The following is a 22036-nucleotide window of genomic DNA, read 5'->3' as shown; positions in this document are numbered from 1 at the left end:
GATTATGGTGACCTAGGCTTTTATTAATATTAATATACAGCATAATCATAAACCTTAGTTTGCTTGAAAGGGACTTCTCAACCTTCTCAAGGTCTTCACACTTACCTGTTTTATACCTATTCTTTCTGATGATGCTTATAATACAATTTTTAAAGTGTTTGTGTGTGGTGGGAAGAGCGGCCAGAGGACATTTTTTTGGTCTTGAGTGATCTATGGTTTGCTGTGATTTAAGTGCATGTGCAGTATTTGTGTTCACTGGATCCATCAAATTGCACACTGGCAGATGTTCTAAAATGATCTACTTGTGGAGGAACCACTGTCCGCAGACTTCCCAACAAAAATTGCTATAGAAGTAAAAGATTCCCACTGGAAAACATAGTGCTAAAGGGAGACTACTGCTGGCATAGGGTCTCTGTGAAGATGCATGTTAGTACTTCTGCAATAGAGGTGTGAATAGAAGGAATGTAGTGTTGCCTAATGGATAGAGAGTACAGGACTGGAACTCAGAACACTGTATTCTGTTCCCAGATCTCTTACTGGCCTGCTGGGTGACCTTGGGCAAGTCCCTTCATCTCCTATGACTCAGTTTCTCCTTTTGTAAAATAGATACTAATGACCTCCTTTTGTAAAATGCTGATGAGAAGCACTATATAAGACTTGGTTTTTGTTGTTAGTGATTACCTTAAGCAGTATTAATAATGTTACTGGTGATACAAGCACCAGTTTCTGCTAGCATATCCTTGGATCCAGACATCATCAAGACTTAATTTGTTTTCACTATCCTATATTTTCTATCAGTTGTACCATTTCATCTGCTACTCAGCACAACTAGTGCAACAATTATGTAAATGATATAAGCCCTAAACTTCAGTCATAGCATGAAACTTAATAACCAGTTTTATTTTGTTAAAGCTGCTGCTATTATGAAACTCAGAAATAATAGAAACCAATCATGAAAATCAGATTCAATACATTTGATTTAAATGAAAATTCATATACAATTTATTAATCAAGCCCAGTGGTAAAATTAGTTTGGTTTGGTAAAAGGGACATTATGATGATTGTGACCCGCTTGTGCCCAGGGTAGCCAACTGATAATACCAAGGTCAGGGCAGGCTTTAAAAGAAGAGCAGATTCTTCTCACGCTGGTGGGTGACACTGAAGCCTGGCTTCCCAACCAGCCACAAACTGCACTTCTGAATCCCCACAGAAGCCAGTACACAGACACATAAAGCCCCCTTTATTGCATTTCAGCTCCAGGCTCCCAATAAAGCACTAGGTCTAGGAAAGAAACCAGTTATTTAAACTCTCTGCTCTTTGCTAAAAAGGTTCCCTCTGATCCCAAGGGGTCAGCCACAGCACCAGATCAATATAAGTTTGGGTCTTACCTAAAATACCACGCTGCCAGCCAATCCTTTAGTATCTAAACTAAAGGTTTATTGTAAAAGGAAAGAAATAAACCATGAGATAAATATTAAAGGGTTAAAGTAAATCACAGATATACAAATGATTGAAAGTCCATATACATCAGGTTTCTGGAAGAAATGTGGAGTTGCAGGCTTGTATAGTCCCCTCTGGTTCACATCCAGTACCTGGATGGGTCTAGGTCCTTCAGTTCAATTGCAAGATGAATTGATCCCGAGGTAGGTGTATGTCTGCAGACTGGACAGGAGCAAAGACAAAATGGATCTTGTGGTTTGATCTTATATACCCTCTGTTTTTTGGCCATGTGGCCTGTGAAACTTACACGAGCTAAAATGGAATCCAGAGTCGCATGCGACAGTCCTGGTGCTTCCTCATTGGTGATGCTGGCTTCTCCTTCTGGGCTCCTTGCACCTGGGAATGCCTTAATGGGCCATTATGCAGGCCATTGTTGTGCAGCCATCCTATCTGGGGTGTTGCCCAGGCAGCACAATTTGAAACACAGATATCTCAAATACATCTATAACTTCCATTTCACATATTACACATGAACATAAGTATTATCATCTGACTTAGCACATTACAACCTTTCTAACAGTACCCTACTGGCCATCACCTACAGTCCCCAGCTAAAATCTCTCCAGCACATCATTAAAGATCTACAACCTATCCTAGCAGATGATCCATCTCTTGCTCAGGCACTGGGCGGCAGACCCATCCTGGCTTACAGATAGCCCCCCAACCTGAAGCAAATACTCACCAGCAACCATACACCCTACAAAAAATCCTACCAGGGACCTATCCCTGCAACAAACCCCGTTGTCAGCTCTGCCCACACATCGTCTCTAATGACATCATCACTGGTCCTAACCACATCAATCACACCATTAGGGGCTCATTCCCCTGCATATCCACTCATGTTATATATGCCATCATGTGCCAGCAATGCCCCTCTGCCATGTACATTGGCCAAGCTAGACTGTCACTACGCACAAGGATAAATGGACACAAATCAGACATAAAAAATAATAACATCCATAAACCAGTGGGAAAACACTTTAATTCCCCAGAGCATTCTGTCTCTGACCTGAAAGTTGCTGTACTTCTCCAAAAACAGACTTAAGAGAAACTGCTGAATTAGAAATGATCTGCAAACTTGACACATTCAAACTGGGTTTAAACAGAGACTTGGAATGGCTATCTCACTAGGGAAGGTAAATTACTTTGCTCACCCATTCTCACCTCCTACTCAAATGGTCGTCATTAGGTCTTAAGTACCGGACTCCACCTCCCCCATTGTTCTCAATGCACCTGGATACCTATAAGATACCTCTGTGTTACCTATTTTCTGTATTACTGCATCTGAAGAAGAGAGCTAAGTCTCTCGAAAGCTTATGTCTGCAAATATTAAATTTGTTAGTCTTTAAAGTGACACAGAACTCTCGTTGTCTTTGCTGTATACAGACTAACACGGCTACCCCTCTGGAAGTACCCGACATGGCACATCTTACGCGAATATTTGTGATTTAGACACATTGATGTTAACCCACATGACAAACGCTCTTCCTCCCCCCCCTCCCCCCATGTGCCCAGCATGACAATGATGTAATTTAACTTTTATTAGTAAAAGTTGGGGGTTTTTAGATGATTAAAACCATTTTTAAAAATCTTAATTTCTTTTATCATATTTACGTTTATCTACATATCATTCAGTGAGGACAATGAAGCTGGAGTAGTAAGTTGTGCTTTTTGCATTTTCCGTACAGGCACAATGATGCTGTGTTTAGGTTTCAAACACAGCAGGAGAATGCGCAAATAAATGCCTCAATTTCCATTGAAATTCTTATGAAGCACATGTGGACATTCAAATAACTGTATGGTATATTTGGCTGATCATTCTGATACCTCTCCCCAAGAATGTGCTGCATTCGTTCTTCCAAAACGTGAAAATTGACATTCTAGCTGCACAATTTTCATTGCAATTTTCATCGTATCCCTTTTCTGGGGCACGTACAGCTTTATTATATAGCATATATGTGAATACTTTACTCATATTTAACATAAGAAACCTCTCGCCTTGATAGCTTTAGTTGAGATTGAAAATACGATGTATTTGTTTTCTGGAAAATTTTATTGATAAAACTGGGTGTGCCCACACAACCTTGAAGAACTTTTTGCATTGAATTTTAATATTTCAGGTGCAGATCGACAGAAAGTTCCTGTCACACAACAAGCTATCTATGTATAATTATGACTAGTGAAAAATATGATGCTTCTTCAAAAATACATAGTTTTGGAGGATAATGAGTTTTATCACTACTTTCTTTTAAAATCAGTCTCTTTTGAAGTGGCAAAGTGTGGTAGTGTAACTTCAGGGGCTTTTTTTTTTTTTTCATTCAGAACATAGGGATAGGGTTTGCTGGCAGCTAAGTTAGCTTGTATAATAACACAGCATGGTGACCAGTTAAAATGTGCTACTAACACATTGTGAAAACTTACAACAATGCCACTAATGAATACCCTCGGTGCTATTATTTCCTACGTAACAGAGCCTCTGAGCAATACCTTAGTATAAATAAGTGTTGCTTCTAAATCAATCCAAAGGAGGTAGCAGGACTGGGCAGTTCTTAGTGAAGGGGAAAGGATGGCTTTGCAGTTCAAGCATTGGACTGGTAGTTGAGAACTCTCTTTTCGGTTCCTGACGTTGCCACAGGCTTCCTGTGAAACTATGGGCAAGTCAGTTACCTCTGCCTCAATTCTCATCTGTAAAATAAGGTGATAAATACTTCCCTATTTTAGAGGGGCTTTATAGGGTGGTAAATGTCATGAAAAAACTAAATAAAATCTTATTTGTTAGAGTACTTCTAACCCATTTGTGGATAGGACACCTCACCCTTTATGCCTTTGCTTGATGCCTGAGAGAATGATGTGCTTTCTCCTTTTATCTGCCAACATTCTGTCTTCCTTTTTATTACTATATTTTTTTTGGTGAAGAGTAGGTGAGGGTTCTATCTTCTCTTTTATTTATTTTGTGGCTTTTCCTTTTTCCTGCATTGATCAGAGGTTGTATGCTCTTTGCAAGTAGCATACATTGAGAATTCCTGGGATCCATGCCAAACATACTCTCATAATTAACCTGACTACCATGGCAGCAAAGAGAAGGGAAATTTGATTTATAGAATTGGTATCTGATCCTACAGCTCTCTTCATATGAACTGCTCCAGCAGCTGGCTGCTTTGGAACAGTTGTGGGAACAAAGAGTGTTTATTTTAAGACCTCCAGCCAGATCATATTTACATTGGAGAGGTGAAAAGGAGATGGGATGGATCCAGGTAGTTCATTTAATCTTGCCCTTAGTGCTCTCCCTCATTGCCTCTGGATTAGTCTAGTGTCCTCACATTGTGCAACACTGTTCTCATGCAAGAAGTTTGGGTAATTAAAAAAAAATCATTAATATGTTTGAAAAAAATGTAATGTTGTATTTCCCAGTATGAAAATTATTTTAGGAATTCAAAACTTCTTAAGTGTGCTGAGTTCAGAAGCAATCTGTTGACAGGGCCGTTTTAAGACTTTCGTAGGCCCTAGGCACACTTGGCTTCGTAAGCCCCCTGACCGAAATAACTAATTTGATTTTAAGCTATTAATAAATAGTTTTTTAAATAAAAATAAAAAATTATATATACATTTTTTTTCGTAGGCCCTGAAAGTTTCGTAGGCCCTAGGCACTGTGCCTATTGTGCCTAATGAATAATACGGCCCTCGCTGTTGATACATTTCTTTGCCTTCTCCTAATTGCCTGTCTAGTTTCACTTGTAACCAGTGTGACAGCAGCTTGCATTTGGAGTGTCAATGGATCTACATCAGTGTCTTTAGGCTAATTAATAATGTTGTTTTGCACAGTCTTTGACAAAAACACTCAGTTTTGTGGTTAATCTGAATTGAACAGTACATTTAATTGAATATTTTTGATGAATAATTTTTTCATAAAATTCTTTCAGTTGTATTTATCTGAAAAACTGAAGTGAGTCCAACACAATTTTTTTATTATTCTCAAGAGTATGCAAGGTGTACTCATTCAAATCAATGTGAGAAAATTAAATCAGTCTTTCAGTTTAATAAATACAAACCACATAGAAAGCTTTACAAAGCAATAATAAAAAACACAAGCATATCTTTCAAAAACTTTACTATTTTGAATGGAAGCTTTAAAAGGAAATACAACAACAGGACAAAATATAACTGCACATTCAGAAGATACCTGAATCTCAAATGAAGGAAGAGAGTTAATAAATGTATGTATTTCAAATTACATTATAAAATCTAAAAACATTTCATTTTTTTCTTTTATAAGGATTTACTAAGTATTACGTACTGTAAAGTCAGTGTCAGATTAGAATGATTACAACACACAATCTCCAGGGTAAATCTTGATAAATTATATTCAATTCAATAAAAATAACATGAAAAGATCAGGGAAAAGTGGAATTAAAATAGTTATTCAAAATTTTTTAAAAATCTGGCAAATATGATGTTCTTGTCTCACAATGGAGTATTTTTAGATGTCAAACATATTCTTATGTCACTGTCAGTCAGGAAAAATATACTCCTTGCTGTGCTCCAAATACCAAACCTTGGAAAAGGTAGCACAAAATGCTGCGTCTTGCACTCCAGTGCTTTTAAATTCAGCTTTAAGTATGTCTAACTTGCTCTCGACATACCTGAGCATGTTGAGAAAAGTCAGGAAATATGGATGTGGTAGCCCAAGTAACTATCATGCTTCTTGACCTTGTTTCTAGAAAGAAACATGTCTATTGGCGGAAGCCAAGAAAGAGACGTTTTTCAGAGTTACCATTGGCATGGGACATCCAATAATTTCTAACTTCATTTTGGGCCTGGTCTGGTTAGGGACCCAGGCACAGGTATTATCACTGTTTTACTAATAAGGAAACAAATAAAGAGGCCAAAGAACTATGAATTCTTGTACAAATCCGTGCCAGAGCTGGAACTAGAACCCAGGTCTTTGATACTCAGTGTCAACAAGGCCACACTGCCAATGGTGGCTATGGAGAGGAATGAAAAAGAACTAGGGAAAGAGACAGGTGGAAAGAGGAACGGAGATAAATAGACAGATTTAGAGGAGGAAGTGGGTGAGGTAATTGGAAGGAAAATAATCATATACAATCTACTGCTTAGATGATTTATTAATAGGCCTGGCAGGCTTTGATTTATATTGATAGACGTTGATAAACATCAATGTCATCTGACAGTGAAATCAATGGGGGGAAAAAAATGTCAGGAACAGTTGGCATGAGTGCAGCCTCCCCCTCCATCCTTCACTCTGGCATCTCGTGCCTGTGGAGATCGGGTGTCACTGGCCCTCCTACTATTCAGGGATGCCTCTGCAGCTTTGCTGTCATGGTCCCGCTCGCTCACTCACCAGCCAGCAATGTGAGGGCTGTCCCTAGGCAGGAACTGTTCAGCAGGGGAGTGGCCTCCCAGGTAGCCCTGGCTGGGGAGAGTGGGGGTCTCTGCTCTGCCAGGCCAGGACCACAGCCTCTCCTGCACCTTGCACCCAGGTGTCTTGGGCCTCTTGGCTGTGCAGGGAGATCCATGAATTTTCCTCTGAGACTGCTGAGCAGCTCTGCTATCAGCACTACCCTAATCCCAACCCTACCCATCCCCCCATTAATTTTCTACAACTGTAAAAATAAAAATAGTTAAAAATTAAATTAAAATCTATTTTTTGAAATGGCAAAAAAAAAAAAATTGAATACTCATAGACTCGTCCTTAAGGCCACAAGGGACTATCATGATCATCTAGTCTGACCTGTACATCGCAGGTCACAGAACCTCACCTACCCACCTCTATAGTAGGCCCATAACCTCTGGCTGGCTGAGTTACTGAAGTCATCAAGTCTTGATTTAAAGACTTGAAGTTACAGAGACTCCACCACTTAGCCTCATGTAGACCAACAAGTGACCCAGGCCCCACGCTGCAGATGAAGGCAAAAAAAATCTCCCAATCTGACCCAGGGGGAAAGTCCTTCACAACCCCAACTATGGCAATGAGTTAGACCTGAGCATGTGGGTAAAACCTACAGGTCAGACATCTGGTCAAGAATTCTCTGTAGTAACTCAGAGCCCTCCCCATCTTATGTCCCAGCTCTGGCTGTTGCAGGTATTTGCTAATAGCAGTCTTAGATGGGCCATGTGCCATCATAGGCAGCCTCATCATACCATCTGCTCCATGAACTTATCAAGCTCAGTCTTGAAACAAGTTAGGTTCTTTTCCTCACTACTCCCCTTAGAAGGCTGTTCTGGAATTTCATTCCTTTGATAGTTCTAAACCTTCATCTAATTTCAAGTTTAACCTTATTGCCAGTTTATATCCATTTGTTCTTGTGTCAGCATTGGCCTTTAACTTAAAAACTCCTTTCTCTCTCTGGTGTGTACTCTCTATAAATACATCAGAGGGATAATCCTATCTCCCCTCAACCTTGTGTTTTGTTAGGCGAAACAAGCCGAGCTCCTTAAGTCTCCTCTCATAAGATAGATGTCTCTTGGAAATAACTTGCTTGATGCTTGATTGCATTCATCTTTTTCACAGCCATATCACATTGGCAGCTCATAATCATCCTGTGATGGACTAATACATCCAGGGCTTTCTCCTACTCTGTCACTGCCAACTGATAAGTACTCAAAATATAGCAAAAATTCTTGCACTATTAAATTTCATCCCATTTCTATAACTCAGGATCAATCTACCTGGAGAAGTCTCATCCAGACTGGAATCACAGTCTATGAGCAGAGAACTACTGCAGAAGAACAGAAGCGCCAACAGCATAAATCTCTTAACTGCAGCATGTCCACTGTTAATCAAATAACCCATCTCTTGTTCAGTGTGTTGCAGATAGTTCAAAGCCCAAATTGGCCTTATCAGCCACTCACGTATTCACAGAAACCAAACCCAGTGATGTCATGATCAAATTCGAACTTTGAGGATGAACAACACTTATACTGACCTTAATCCTTCAAACATGCAGTTTACAAAATTACCAACTCTGTCTCCACAACTAATACTAATAAACAAGCCCGGCAGAATTTGTGGATGACACAAAGTTGGGAGGTATTGCTAATATGTTAGTATCATTCACTTTTCAGTTGATTTGGGCTTCTGAAGGATCTAATGTCTTTCTGAACTAGATGGAGCAGGTCTTGGCCTAGAAATCTGAAACTGAGTCAACTGCTGCTCAGCCAAGGAGAGCTGTGAAAGCTGCTTTTCTTGACTAGTCCTATATTGTTAACATGCAAAACATGCTAAATTGTGCCCCATCTCACCTTTTCAGAATATATTTGACTGCAGTGTACAGGGAAGCTCTGCAATAAAGTTTGGGTACAATTCAAGGTGATGTTCGGTACAAATAATGTACCTGATTCAGGTAACTAGCTAAAGAAACAAAACGACATAGGAAAAATTATAATAGAAAGATTATAATACATGTAAAAAGAAGTAAATAAACCTGGATATTGTATATTCACATGCATCAAATTGTTTATTGCACTGTTGGTGCAGTGCAAGAAATTTTGCAATATAGAAATAAATCCTCATTTAGTAAATGAATTTATAATGCTGTCAGACTAACATCCCTTGACAACAAGACTCATGAGGATTGAGTGCAGGGTCCATATTTGTTTTGGGTGTTGTTGATGTGTGGCTTTAGGTGGATATGCACCATCCAGAAAGGTGGTTAAATTTTCATTTATCTCCTTTCTGAATTTCATCTGTCATTGTACAGTGGTGAGTGAGGTTATGTTGACAATAACAGCCATTCTTAGATGGAGGTAAGAGATTCATATTGTTCGGCATTTGTTTGCATATGGGAATTATGTGCAGGAGTAGAAGGCCTATTGAAAAAGCTGTTAAACTCATTTGTGTTTCTTTATTTAAAGGTAAAGATTTGTTTTTTCTCCCAACCTATGTATTAGGTGGCTTGGTTATGGCTAGCAGTGGTCCATTTTCAATTGGAAGTGGAGGAAAGATTCATATGAGGAGTTGAGGAATGTTTTATTTTTCTAGGATATATAGCTTAGGAGATTTACTTTTTGTTAGGTTGGTTGTGTGGAAAGGAGAAGGTATATTAGGGGTGTAATGTATTTGTGTGAATGGGAGAGCTTAGAAATTTAATTTGTCAGAGCATGTGGTTGTGTGTCCTTGGTTCTTATTCAGGTACCAACTGTGGTGACTCTTCACTGACCTTAGAATGATAGTGTTGAATATTGCAGCTGTGGCAGGGATATGGTAATCTGAGTGCAGAGGGGCAATTGTTTGTGGGGAGTGGTAGGGTAAGACAATGTAGGAGAGACGTGTGTAATGGGCATAAACCTGTGTCATGTTTGATTTTCATCCCATTGGTTTTGCCTGTTTACTTTCAGGAATTCAGGGTGTTGGTTGATTGCTCAGCTAGCATCTCAATTCATGCTGTTCACTGGAAGGACAGGGTTTTAATAAAGTAATCATGCCCCATGACTTCATGTTGAGATCCCTGACTTTACATGTGTAACTGAGACCACCGAGATGGATGCCTGTACAGGACCATTATTGGCACAATTATCTTCAGCTGGGAATTTGGCTCTGCATGGAGAGGAGGGAGCATCATGAAAAGTGGTGTTGCTGTGTTTGTTTGTTTCCAACCTCAGTTACAGGAGATTGCTTGCTTGCCCCTAAACTAGATCTGATTATGAGTCTCCATCATAGGCGTAGTTTGACTTCTATATTGGGGGGGCTGAGTTTTGGCAGGGTGGGTCTTCAGGTGTGTGTGGGAGGGTTCCGGGTGCGGAGGCGTGGGACTGGGCATGACGTGCGGAGGTGTGGTAGAGGGGTCTGGGTGTGAGGGGGCTCTGGATACAGGGGGTGAGGCTCAGCAGCAGCGGGGTGGCGATTCAAGTGTGGGGGGTTTTGTCGGGGGTTCTGGGTGTGTGTGGGGAGTCTGGGTGCATGGGCGCTGGGTGGCCGGTGGGGAGGCATTTCCTTATACAGTGACCCTTCCTCCCAGCACTGAGGAATGATAGGGGCATGTGGTGGGATGGGGAGTGGGTGTGGTGCTTCCTGGAGCTGGGGAGGTTCCTGGGGTGGGTCTGACTAGGGTGACCAGATGTCCCAATTTTATATGGATAGTCCTAGTATTTGGGGCTTTTTCTTATATAGGTGCCTGTTACCCCCAACCCCGTCCCAATTTTTCACATTTGCTATCTGGTCTTGCCCAGTCCCTCCTCCCCCTACATAGCTGGGACTAGCAGCTAAGCAGCCTCACCTGGGTTGGGAAGCAGCACAGCCATCTGTCTTATTCAAAATGGCCCATAGCTGGAACTCTGTTGTGAGGGTTGCTGCTCTCCTGCCCTCCCCTTACACAGCCCATGTGGGCGAAGTGACTGGAAGGCACAGAGAGCTCCTGGCGTCACCCCTCCCCCACCAAATATTCCTCTCTGCTCCCTTAGGGGACTGGAGTGAGAGCTGAGCAGCAATGCCAAGCTCTGAGACTGCCAGTCAGTTTCCCCAGCCGCATGTGGGCTGTGTAGTGAGTCATCAGGAGCTGCTGTTCTGCCCTCACCTTACGCAGACCACGTGGGGGAAACTGCCTAGCAGGCACAGAGTTCCTGGCCACTCTCCCTTCCCTGCCAACGTTCCTCCATGGGGAGGAAGCAGGACCAGCTACAAGGGAGAAATCTGCTCACCCCCCTTCACACGTCACCTCTGCATTGTATCCAGTTTGGGGGGCGGTGCCCTCCCATACTCCCCCAATCACCGCCTATGGTCTCCATCCTGAATGTAAGTCCCATGATGAGATTAAGGTCGGCCAAGAGTTGGTGTACACATGGATGAAGAGTCACTTCAGAGCCCTTGTGAATTTAATGCCATTACTTACTATAACAATGATGAAGTTGCAAAGGCTGAAAGTGCTTAGCCACATCCCTGTCTATGCAGGTGGTGATGATTATTTTTCTGAGTTGGCTGAGGGTCTCATTTTACTATGACAACCATGGGACTTGGTCTTGTGGATTCTGGTTAATTTCCTACAGTTGGCCATAGTCTGGAGCTAATGTTTGGGATCTGATAAAGATTGGAAGTAGGAGAATCAACCATTACTTCTTTAGTTTAGGGTCACTTCCATGTCATATAAGAAATTCTGTGGTTGCTTAGGCTGACAACCTCCTGTGGTTTGTGAAATACATCAACAAGGCTGTTTGCCATTGGATGAAAGTTATCATTTATGTTTTTCTTTTTTTAAGGAAAGTGAGCAACTCTGGCTGAAATGAGTCCATGTTCAAAAACCTTATCTTGATATTAGTGATCTGACATTGGCTAGTCTCAAGCTTTCCTTTGCAACTCCATAAACGCCTACTCTCAGTAAAAACAACGTGAGTTTTGTAGCGCTTTAAAGACTAACAAATGTAATTTCAGTAGGCATAAGCTTTCGTGAGCCTCAGCTCACTTCCTCAGATGCAGTTTGTCTGAGGAAGTGAGCTGAGGCTCACGAAAGCTTATGCCTACTGAAATTAAATTTGTTAGTCTTTAAAGCGCTACAGAACTCACATTGTTTTTGCTGTATACAGACTAACACGGCTACCCCTCTGGAACTCACCTACTCTCAGTGGAATTTTTCATCATTTGGTCTAGCTGCAGGTCTTAAGACAGTGTTAGTCATATGATGGGGTGTTAACTGTTGAATTTGAGAGAGGTTTTCGTACTGTGAATATTAGCTCTGTTACCTATATTTGGTACCATTAATAATCAGGTATTTCTACTCTATGGGCTCACTGGGGATGATTAGATTTCTTTGGGTCCTCTCTACACTTCTGTTACAGATCCAGTGGGCCTCCCACTTGACTATTGTGAGGGAAATCCAGGCCTCTGAGTTCCTAAATTCCCAGGTGTTGTAAACCTCCTGAGCCTGAACACAGTCCAGCCACTGTCCCAATATTGGGGTCCCTAGGCACATTCTTGAAGCACAGACCCTTTATCTAGCACCTCATCTGGAGAGCAGGAACCCATGGTGTGTAGCTACCTAGCTCCTGTGGGCACAGTGCTGACCTTTCAGATTCCCCTGTACTTAAACACACCTTCTCCTAGTACTCCACCCCAAAGGCATGAAGCTTCTGGTTTACAGTTCAACTCACCTGGAAGGCTTGTAATAATTGTGAAGCATATAACACACTCTGGGCTGAAGTGTCTGAGTGTGTAACACAATTACTCTTTTCCTTAATCATATAATATACACAAGAGAGTGCAGATACCACTTAGAAAACAATAAGCATCCTAACAGCCCCTCACTAACTCACCCTACCCCTGGGAGTCCTTGGAGGGAGACCATCTGGTCTCAGGAAGGAGGTAGGACCCTCCTATCTCATGCAGATCCTGATACGTTGGACTGCTTCTTCTCCTCTTTTGTTGAGGTGGCCCAACACCCTAGAAAGATCGGTTTTTTCTTCTTTATAACCTTTCTTTTTCCACTGACCCACTTGTGAGCTTCTCAGGTGACCAGAGAGCCCGGCCACATGACTTTATTGCCTAGGCAATCTGTCCCCTGACAAACCAGTTGTCCTGGGTCGGAGCTATCTCCTTGTCATTTGGATGGCCAGTGGTCAAAGTTTAATGACTCTCTATTGTTGTTTTACCACCAGCCTTTGGAATTTCAGCCCAACGGGGAGGTGCACAGTTAGGTAATAGAGAAGTCAAAAGGCACACTCAAAATGAAATTTGTATGCATCTATGCAGGCTGCAAAGATCCCCCAGTATCAAACAGAATTAATAAGGTATACAGAGCCCTCCAGCTCACCAGAGCTTCATATACAACTGTTTGGGAGACCTACTTACAACATAATTGTTCTGTGAATGAGTTATAATATTTTTTAAGTTTATAGCATAGCCAGGATCATGACCGTGTTTTGTAACAGGGCTAAAGCATTGGCTATGTATCCCTTGACATTAATGCTTCTTGGACATGCATCATGTTTAAACAAAGTTAGGTCATATTTATTCTAGAAATTTGAACCATATTGTAACAAGTCCTCTGGCATGGTTTTATTTGCTATGTATGAGAGTCCATAATGTTGTGCCATTTGTTCATTTCAGCCAGTTCTGGGTTTGGTTCTAAGAATACTGGTTGGCTTCTAGAGCCTTCCTGAATATTGTTAATAAGAGATTAGTTTTCTCTGTTCTGTCTCGATAGCATCAGCATTAATCCTTCAGGGTGTGCAACACCATTCCCAGGCAGGGCATCTGTCTGGAATGCAGTACAAGAAGCTGTCCTGGGCCAGGTCCAGACTTGTACAGTCACAGTGCTAATATTTTCATATATTGTGTAACATGGAGTTCATAATTTGATACAGACATATCTCACTTTCTCACATGAATAATAAGACTTTGTGTAATGAAAGGCAATAGACAGTGTATTGGGGTTTTCAGGTGTCCCAGTTAACAGTGAGCTCGGATTTGTGCAGTTGAATTAATTGAGTTAATACATATACTGAAGCACGGGCATGAGGGAAGAATTGAAATGGGTAGGTTACAAGCTGGTCAAGAGCTGTGGAAAGATTGGAGTTGTAGATAGAGAGAAATTTTGGGGAAGAGATTAGAGCAGTGTTTCTCAATTAAATTTGGCCGTGGAACCCTTTTTAACTTCTGCGGGGCCATGAGATACCCTTCGCTGAAAAATCCGGGACATCTTCCCCTTTTCGGCGGCGCGCGCTGTCGGCTGTTTTCGGCGGCGCGGTTTCAATTTTTCACGGAACCCTGAAATTCATCTTGCGGAACTCCAAGGTTCCACGGAACACCAATTGAGAAACACTAGATTAGATTAATCAAATGAAGGCTTTGAATATGTCTCATTCAGGGGAAATTGGAAGGCTCCAGACACTTTTGTGAATATTGTTGGAGACCTGGCTGAATACCCCTAGTGTATGGTCATGAGTCTGTAGTAAGTGGACTCAGCCTTTGGATCCCTTGTGCTTCCGAGCCAGCTGGCTTTGGGCAGAGTCCCACTATGGTGTTTAGATCTGGGTCTATAAGGCTCACTCCTTACCTGAAACCGTTCCTTGGGACTTGACTCCACAGTCCAACTGCTTGAGGCGCCAAGACCAGTGCTGGACTTCAAGGAATCCATTTTAAGGCACTTGGAAGAGAGGAAGGTGATCAGGAACAGTCAACATGGATTCACCAAGGGCAAGTCATACCTGACCAACCTGATTCCGTTCTATGAATAGGTGACTGGCTCTGTGGATTTGGGGAAAGTGGTGGACATGATATACCTTGACTTTAGCAAAGCTTTTGATACAGTCTTCCACAGTATTCTTATCAGCAAGTTAAGGAAGTATAGGTTGGATGAATGGACTATAAAATGGATAGAGAGCTGGCTAGATCATTGGACTCAACGGGTAGTAAGCAATGGCTCCATGTCTAACTGGCAGCTGGTCACAAGCTGAGTGCCCCAGGGGTCGGTCCTGGGGCAGTTTTGTTCAATATCTTCATTAATGATCTGGAGGATCGGGGAGATTGCACCCTCATCAAGTTTGCAGGTGAGACTAAGCTAGGGGGGAGTGGTAGATACCCTGGAAGGTAGGGATAGATACAGAGTGACCTAGACAAATTGGAGAATTGGGCCAACAGAAATGTGATGAGATTCAACAAGGACAAGTGCAGAGTTCTGCACTTAGGATAGAAGAACCCCATGCATAGCTACAGACTGGGGACCAACGAGCTAGGCAGCAGTTCTGCAGAAAAGGACCTGGGGGTTACAGTGTATAAGAAGCTGGATATGAGTCAGCAGTGTGCCCTGGTTGCCAAGAAGGCTAATAGCATGTTGGGCTGCATTCGTAGGAGCATTGCCAGCAGATTGAGGGAAGTGATTATTCCCCTCTATTCGGCATTGGTGAGGCCGCATTTGGAGTATTGTGTTCAGTTTTGGACCCACCACTACAAAAAAGATGTGGACAAGTTGGAGAGAGTCCAGCGGAGGGCAACAAAAATGATTAGGGGGCTGGAGCATAAGACTTATGAGGAGAGGCTGAAGGAACTAGGCTTGTTTAGTCTGCAAAAGAGAAGAATTAGGGGGGATTTGATAGCAGCCTTTAACTACCTGAAAGGGGGTTCCAGGGAGGATGGAGCTAGGCTGGTCTCAATGGTAGTAGATGACAGAACAAGGAGCAATGGTCTCAAGTTGCAGTGAGGGAGGTCTAGGTTGGATATTAGGAAAACGTTTTTCACTAGGAGGGTGGTGAAGAACTGGAATGGGTTAACTAGGGAGGTGGTGGAATCTCCATCTTTAGAGATTTTTAAGATGTGGCTTGACAAAGCCTTGGCTGGGATGATTTAGCTGAGGTTAATCCTGCTTTGAGCAGGAGGTTGGACTAGATGACCTCCTGAGGTCCCTTCCAACTCTAACCTTCTATGATTCCTAAGCCTCTCCAGTTGCTGATGCTTGTTTTCCCGGAGTTCCATCCCATGTGGACACTCTGGTTTATAGTTTAACTCTTTGGTGACCACATGGCATGTAAAATAAAGAACACAGGCTTTGCACAGGAGTTTCTAAAACCAAAGGAGGTTTTACTCTCAAAGCATACAAGAGTTACAGATCTTTAGGCAAAACAACAGAAAATTAGCTTACATGCCCTCATGCCTTATTGTGAGTCCTCAGGATATGGTCCATATATCAAAGTCCTTCAGTCCTCTTGTTTTCTAGTAATGGTTGGTTGGTGAGAGAGTGTGTGGAGTAGATCTTGACCTTAAGTAAAGTTTCTGTCCGTTCTGTAATGTAACTTACTCTCACTGGCTTTGGAGTCCTGGTCAAGTGGTTAAAGTCCTAGCCCCTGTTGAAGACAAACTATGAAAATCCATTTCTTTTTGCTTGGTTACTTTCCATTGTTCCCAGAGAGTCATTCAAAGTTAATGGTCCTCTCTCTCATTCCGGGTGAGACACCTAGGCACCAGGCCCCTTACACAAGAATAAATATGATGCCATCCAACAGGATAGTGCATAGTGAAGGTCCTAATCAAGGTTACTCTCAAAATGGAGTCTGAAATACAACATGGCTTTTGCAAAATCAGAATGGGGAAACATACATAACCCCCATATTGTCACAAACATTGGTTGAACAAAGGGGATTTTAGTTTAGGGAAAGCCTCCCATTTCTTCTCTTATCAAAATCAAGGAATAGAGTGTGGTGAAGTGTTTTGAAATTTGATCTCCAAGAAGTGGATGGAAGAGTTGAGAAACCTAATATCCATGAGATTGTGGTTGGAGAAGTAAACAACATGGCTTTTGGAATTCCTGGTGGTCAAGCTAGGGGGGAGAGAGGCTAATTAGAAATACAGATGGCTGAAAAAATCCCAGAGGAAATGCTTGTTGGTCTGAGGCTTCCTAGATCTTAAATTGCTTCGGATTAGGTACGGGTGGTGGAAGTTACATGGGAATAAATGTGTGCATTGAGAGATGGAGAAAATATAAATCTAGATTTGTTGAGACTGCTGCTGTTAGACTATACATTTCAGAGCAGCAGCCATATCCTTAATCTATGGCTTTCAAAGTGCTGTATTCAGCTCTGGTATTTTATAAATGTCTAATAATTTAGAGGCATGTGTTTTTTGAGAAGATATCCTAAGGAATAGCCAGAGATCTGAACATGCTGTACTTAGGTCTGAAATTCTGGATGTCCTCCAGGCAAAGATTCTCAGATTTGTCATGTAGAATGCCTTAATCAATGGTCTGGTTTTAATGGTTTTCATTTCTATGGACTGGATATTGAGGCGAGCATGCTAATAGTGACAGATACCATATCAGGTGCAGTGAGGCTTTATGGGTGGCCGTATAAGTGATGCAATGGTTTTCTGGTGGGCCATAGAGGATTTAGGTAATTTCTGAAGAAATTGAGTGAAGGTGAAGAGCAAAATAAATTGCCAGGGAGAGAATAGAGGTTTTACAGGATATGTCGAGTTCAGATTGTAGGAAAGAGCTATGGGTACCAGCTTTAGCAGATGGAAGGGCAGATACAATTGTGGAAGTAGTTGCAGGAGGAGGAAGAAAAGAGATAGTAGAGAGAATTAAGATGTTTAGAGTTTTTAAGGGCAGTGATTTAGGAATATTTCGGGATAGAGCTGCAGCAGAAGGGGAGACGGTATGAGAGGTTCAGGAATGAATAGAATAGAAAGGGGAATAACTGGGAGCAGGGGCTTGATGGGCCACAAGTCAAGTTGAAAAGGTAGTGAGAAATAGTTGGAGAAGATGGCAATATAAGAAAAGAGGACTGTGGCAGAGAAGAGGATGGTAATGAGAGACATCAGCCAGACCACTGCAAACGTGTTGTAAAATGCCCATCAACCTGCAGAGGCCAAGCTTTAATCCTTAAAGTTCTTTCTTCTAAGCATCATAACTCCCATGCCCATGTGCCAAAACCTTTCACAGACTGTTGACATGCAACTTGACCATCCTAGTTTCCACACCCTCCCATCACATCTCACAAGCCTCAAGTTCAGACCTGTTGAACCTTCCTGCAGTCCTTGACAAGTGCCCTGACCATCCAGCTCATCCAATTCTACTGCAATTCCCTGAAAAGCAACTTAAATTACAGTTGCCAAACCCTGCTTCTTACCATGCTAGAGCCCCAAATGACCTCAGCTGTTGAATCCTCCCACAGCAGCCATCATGACCTTCCTCCATAGTTGCAGAGCCCTCTTTCTTCCCCCTCCTCTACCTGCTGACCCCCTACAATTTCCATGAATAATTTTCTTGGTAGTCAGGATTGTGCCTATTGTCATGTAGAACATTTCTCTGACGAGTTAATGAAATATTTGCATCTCTCCCTAACTGCAAATACCCCTAAGTCCTCTTACACAGCTGCTGAATTGACTTTAGTCACAAGAAAGTTCCTGGATACCTGCCAAACTTTTCTGATAGCAATACCTCACATGCGCACTCCATGACAAGCAGCCTAACCCTATCCTAGCTACAAAATCCTCTTGTAACTACTATAAGCATGAGAGAAACAGCATTTTATCTTAGCTGGTATCAAACCCTGCCACTGGCTCTTGGGGTTCTCAAAAACTTCCAGATGTTTTTGCAAGTCAAAAATCCCTTTTGGAATCTAGTTCATTGACAGTACTGTTAAACAAAACCAAAACAGATGTCTAACAAGCTTATGTTGGGCCTTTCTTTGTTTGATAGGGGCATCTGTGTAAAGGGCTCAGCAGTCTATTTGCTGGTCTCTTGACCTCAGCAGTCCATTGTGCCCTTTTAACTCAGTAGAGGGGGGGTGTCTTCCTCCCACCCTCTCTAGAAGTCCTATCCTGAATCCCTAAGCGAGTGCAACTGTCTATTCCCTTCAGCACCCTATCAGCCTATCCAGTTCAGGTGACCTCCTTCTAGAAGTACACTTCTTCAGGGCCTCTTAATTCCTTCTTAAAGGCTTGTGCTCCTGCTCCCTCACCTGAGCCAAGTGCCAACCCAAGCCTCAATCTATCACCTTGCCCAGATAACTAGGGCCAGCCACTCTGTGACAGTGACTATACTCAGCTTCTGCAACAATCAGTTCCACCCTTATCCAACAATCTGATCACTCACCATGCATGCCTCTGACCAGCTCCCCATCTTACTCCTCATCAAATCTACCTGGCCTTTATCACTATAGTATCAGAATGCCTGCCAGGTATTGAAACACAAGTAACAACATTTCTTTCTACTTCTTCAGCCTGTAGAAAAAGTAGCTTTACTAATTTTCTCTCTGTGTCTCTGTATAACTGTTTAGGAAAAGCTAATCTGATTATATGAGTTCTACGTTTAATTCTGAAAGTGGCTAGTACCCAAATTATTCTGTTCTCTTGTGGGAGGAAGTTCCAGAGTCAAGGTTCAGTTTCTGTGAAAATTGTCTCGTTCACACAAGTCTTCTCCTGTTCAACTGTCATTATTTCAGTAGACACAGTTCTTATGGGTCGTCATGGCTGCAAATAGAGAAGCAGTCTCTCCAAGAGATAGGTCCAGTCCCATCAATTCAATGGAGAGTCAGCACAGAAAATGGATCACCAGCATGATATGCTTCTGGTGACTTGCGTTGGTAAGCAGACATTTTCAGAATGTTAGGATTCATTTCTATGTATATGATGCAGCTGAATCTTCCTTCAACCCACTGAAAGTGCCCAAATACTCACAGCAAGTGACTTGACTGCCTCCCAGCTTTCAAATCCTCCTTTCATCTCCCCTCTCAGCTACTGAACCTTCTCACACATCCTTAACAAGCAATCTGACCCCATTCAAGGTTCTTGACCCATCTTGTTACTTCGCAACATGCATTTTGAATCCTTTTTAGCAACTGAGGTCATTTGTTATCCACAGCAAGCCTCTCAGATCTCTGCTACGTAATTACTGTGATTGGGATCCACAAAATGATTTATTGCAACACGGAGCATCACAGTGCTTAATTTTTAGGCACCTAGAAAATCACAGGAACAACACTGTGATCCACAAGCTGAGCTAGGGTGCCTAAATAATATGTAGGGCGAGATAGGTACCTTACAATGTGATCCACAAAAGACATCACTCTAAATTAGCCAATGGGAGATGTTGATGAGGGATGTGTACTATGCCCCGCTCCTCTCTGAGACGGACACCTAAGTCCAGGTTGCAGAGAGAATTATCTCTGCTTGCCATCCACAAACGGGAACCTGCTACCTGCAGTCAGGTGACTTAGATGCCTAAGCTGCTGCTTATGGGAATGAGTAAGATGCCTGCCTCAGCCCACACAAAAAGTTGGAGGAGGTGGTAATGTAGTAGTGGTGTCTACTTGATAACATTTAACCCAGTGGTTGGTGCACTTACCTGGGATGTGGGAGACTTGGGTTCAGCTTCTCTCTCTCTATGCCAAAGGGGGAGAACAGGAGATTCTGTTCAAATCCTTTCTCGCCTTTTAGCAGACAGGAGGGAATTGAGCCTGGATCTCCCATATCCCAGGCAAGTGCTTCAACCATTGGGCTAAACATTATAAGATAGGTACATCTAGGCTTCAGAGCCTGAGCTCCAGCCTGGGCCTGAACATCTACATGCTATTTTTAGTGCCATAGTGTGATACCTGTGAGATTCACTGCTGGGGGTTTCTGCTTGTCATGTAGACATACTCTAAAAGGGAAGAGTGCTAAGTGTGGAATCCAGCACCACTCCAGCAGCATTCTTCTGTATATTTCTGTGGTTGTCTCCCATTCAAGTACTGAGTAGGCTTTATACTGGTGAGCTGGGCCTTTTAAAAACTGTAGGGCATCTACCTCATTTTTACAGGTTTTTTTTTTTTTAAATTCATTGTAAGACATTGCAATTAATTGTAATTCAGACAGGGCCGGCCCTAGACCAAATGGTGCCCCAGCTGGTGGAGTGTCTTCGGTGTCCCCTCTTCCCACCCTTGATTTGTTAAAGTTTTGAATGCCTTATTTTTTATTGCATTTTAGCCCATTTCACAACTTTGATGCCTGATTTATCCCTGTTATATAAGACGATAAATTTACACGCTAGGCTCTGTAAATCTGTATTTATTCATGACATATACAAGCAAATACAAAAAATTGTTTCCTTTAAGATTTTAGGAAGCTTTTAATTTTAAGAATAACTGAAATGTACTAACATCAAGAAATAAAACTGTGCACCAAGATTGGGTGGACCAGTATTAAATAGTGTTACAGTAGGTGACAGTCTTAGAATGTTAACCCTAGTCCTTTAGGTCAAAAGGACTGCGGTTAACATCGAGCGTCAGAGAGATCTAAGGATGGGCCAATGGCATTTTCAAGCGATAAAATAGCACTCGATGTCATTCTCTCATTGGCAAAAGAAATAACAATATTTCTTTTATATTGTTGGGTAGATAACGGTTCGATAGATATCTCTGGCGTCTCATTAAATATGTCCTTTATTAGTCGCTACTTACACTCTTCAAATCTTAAAACACAAGTATACTTTCACAATTACACAATATCATAGCTGGGCTCTCATTTCACTTTGTTCCTATATCTCACTGACTGGTGATGCTGCGCCCTTTATATGCTTGTGAGGGCATGGCTGACAACATTTTTAGGAGGTTTGAGGAAAATGTTGTTCTCAGAATGTCTGGAAAATTCTCTGAGATTCTACATAGGGTCCAGAACGTTCTATGAGGCTAGTGAAAAATGAATCCACCTACACTATGGAATACCTGAACCATTTTACATCAAACAGTCTATTTTCCTTTTTGTTGCTAACAACAAAACATCAGCCCGAGCCCTGTGCCCCCTAAGCCTGGCATCCCAGACCTGCCCCTAATTCCACCCCTGAATTCGGACTCTAGCTCCTACAGATACTTACCTAAATCAAACCATGGTAGTGATATCTCTCTAAAATGACATAAGTACGTACACTCAGTAGATGATGATCTATGTACAACCATACTAGCCAGCAAAGTGATAAAGTAACACAATCTTAGATCTGACCTGGACTACTGTCTTTCTTTCCCAAAACCAAAAGAGATTGTGCACTGCTGAATCGTATCTGCTGAATCTTAAGGGGTAAGAAAGATGTAGATGATATTGTCACACCTCAGTACCCTGTTTGTC

General features: G+C 42.1%; 1 pseudogene; it reads left to right on the top strand.

Moving 5' to 3' along the window:
* LOC137145421 (DNA repair and recombination protein RAD54B-like) overlaps positions 1-22036 on the top strand; it is a 102276-nt pseudogene that overhangs the window by 7307 nt on the left and 72933 nt on the right.

Source organism: Emydura macquarii, unplaced genomic scaffold (genome assembly GCF_026122565.2).
Source record: "Emydura macquarii macquarii isolate MOO-44397 ecotype Brisbane River unplaced genomic scaffold, CSIRO-AGI_Emac_v2 contig_383, whole genome shotgun sequence".
In the NCBI taxonomy this organism is placed as follows: Eukaryota; Metazoa; Chordata; order Testudines; family Chelidae; genus Emydura; species Emydura macquarii.
The sequence above is the reverse complement of the archived record's forward strand: the minus strand, read 5'-3'. Positions and strand labels throughout refer to the sequence as shown.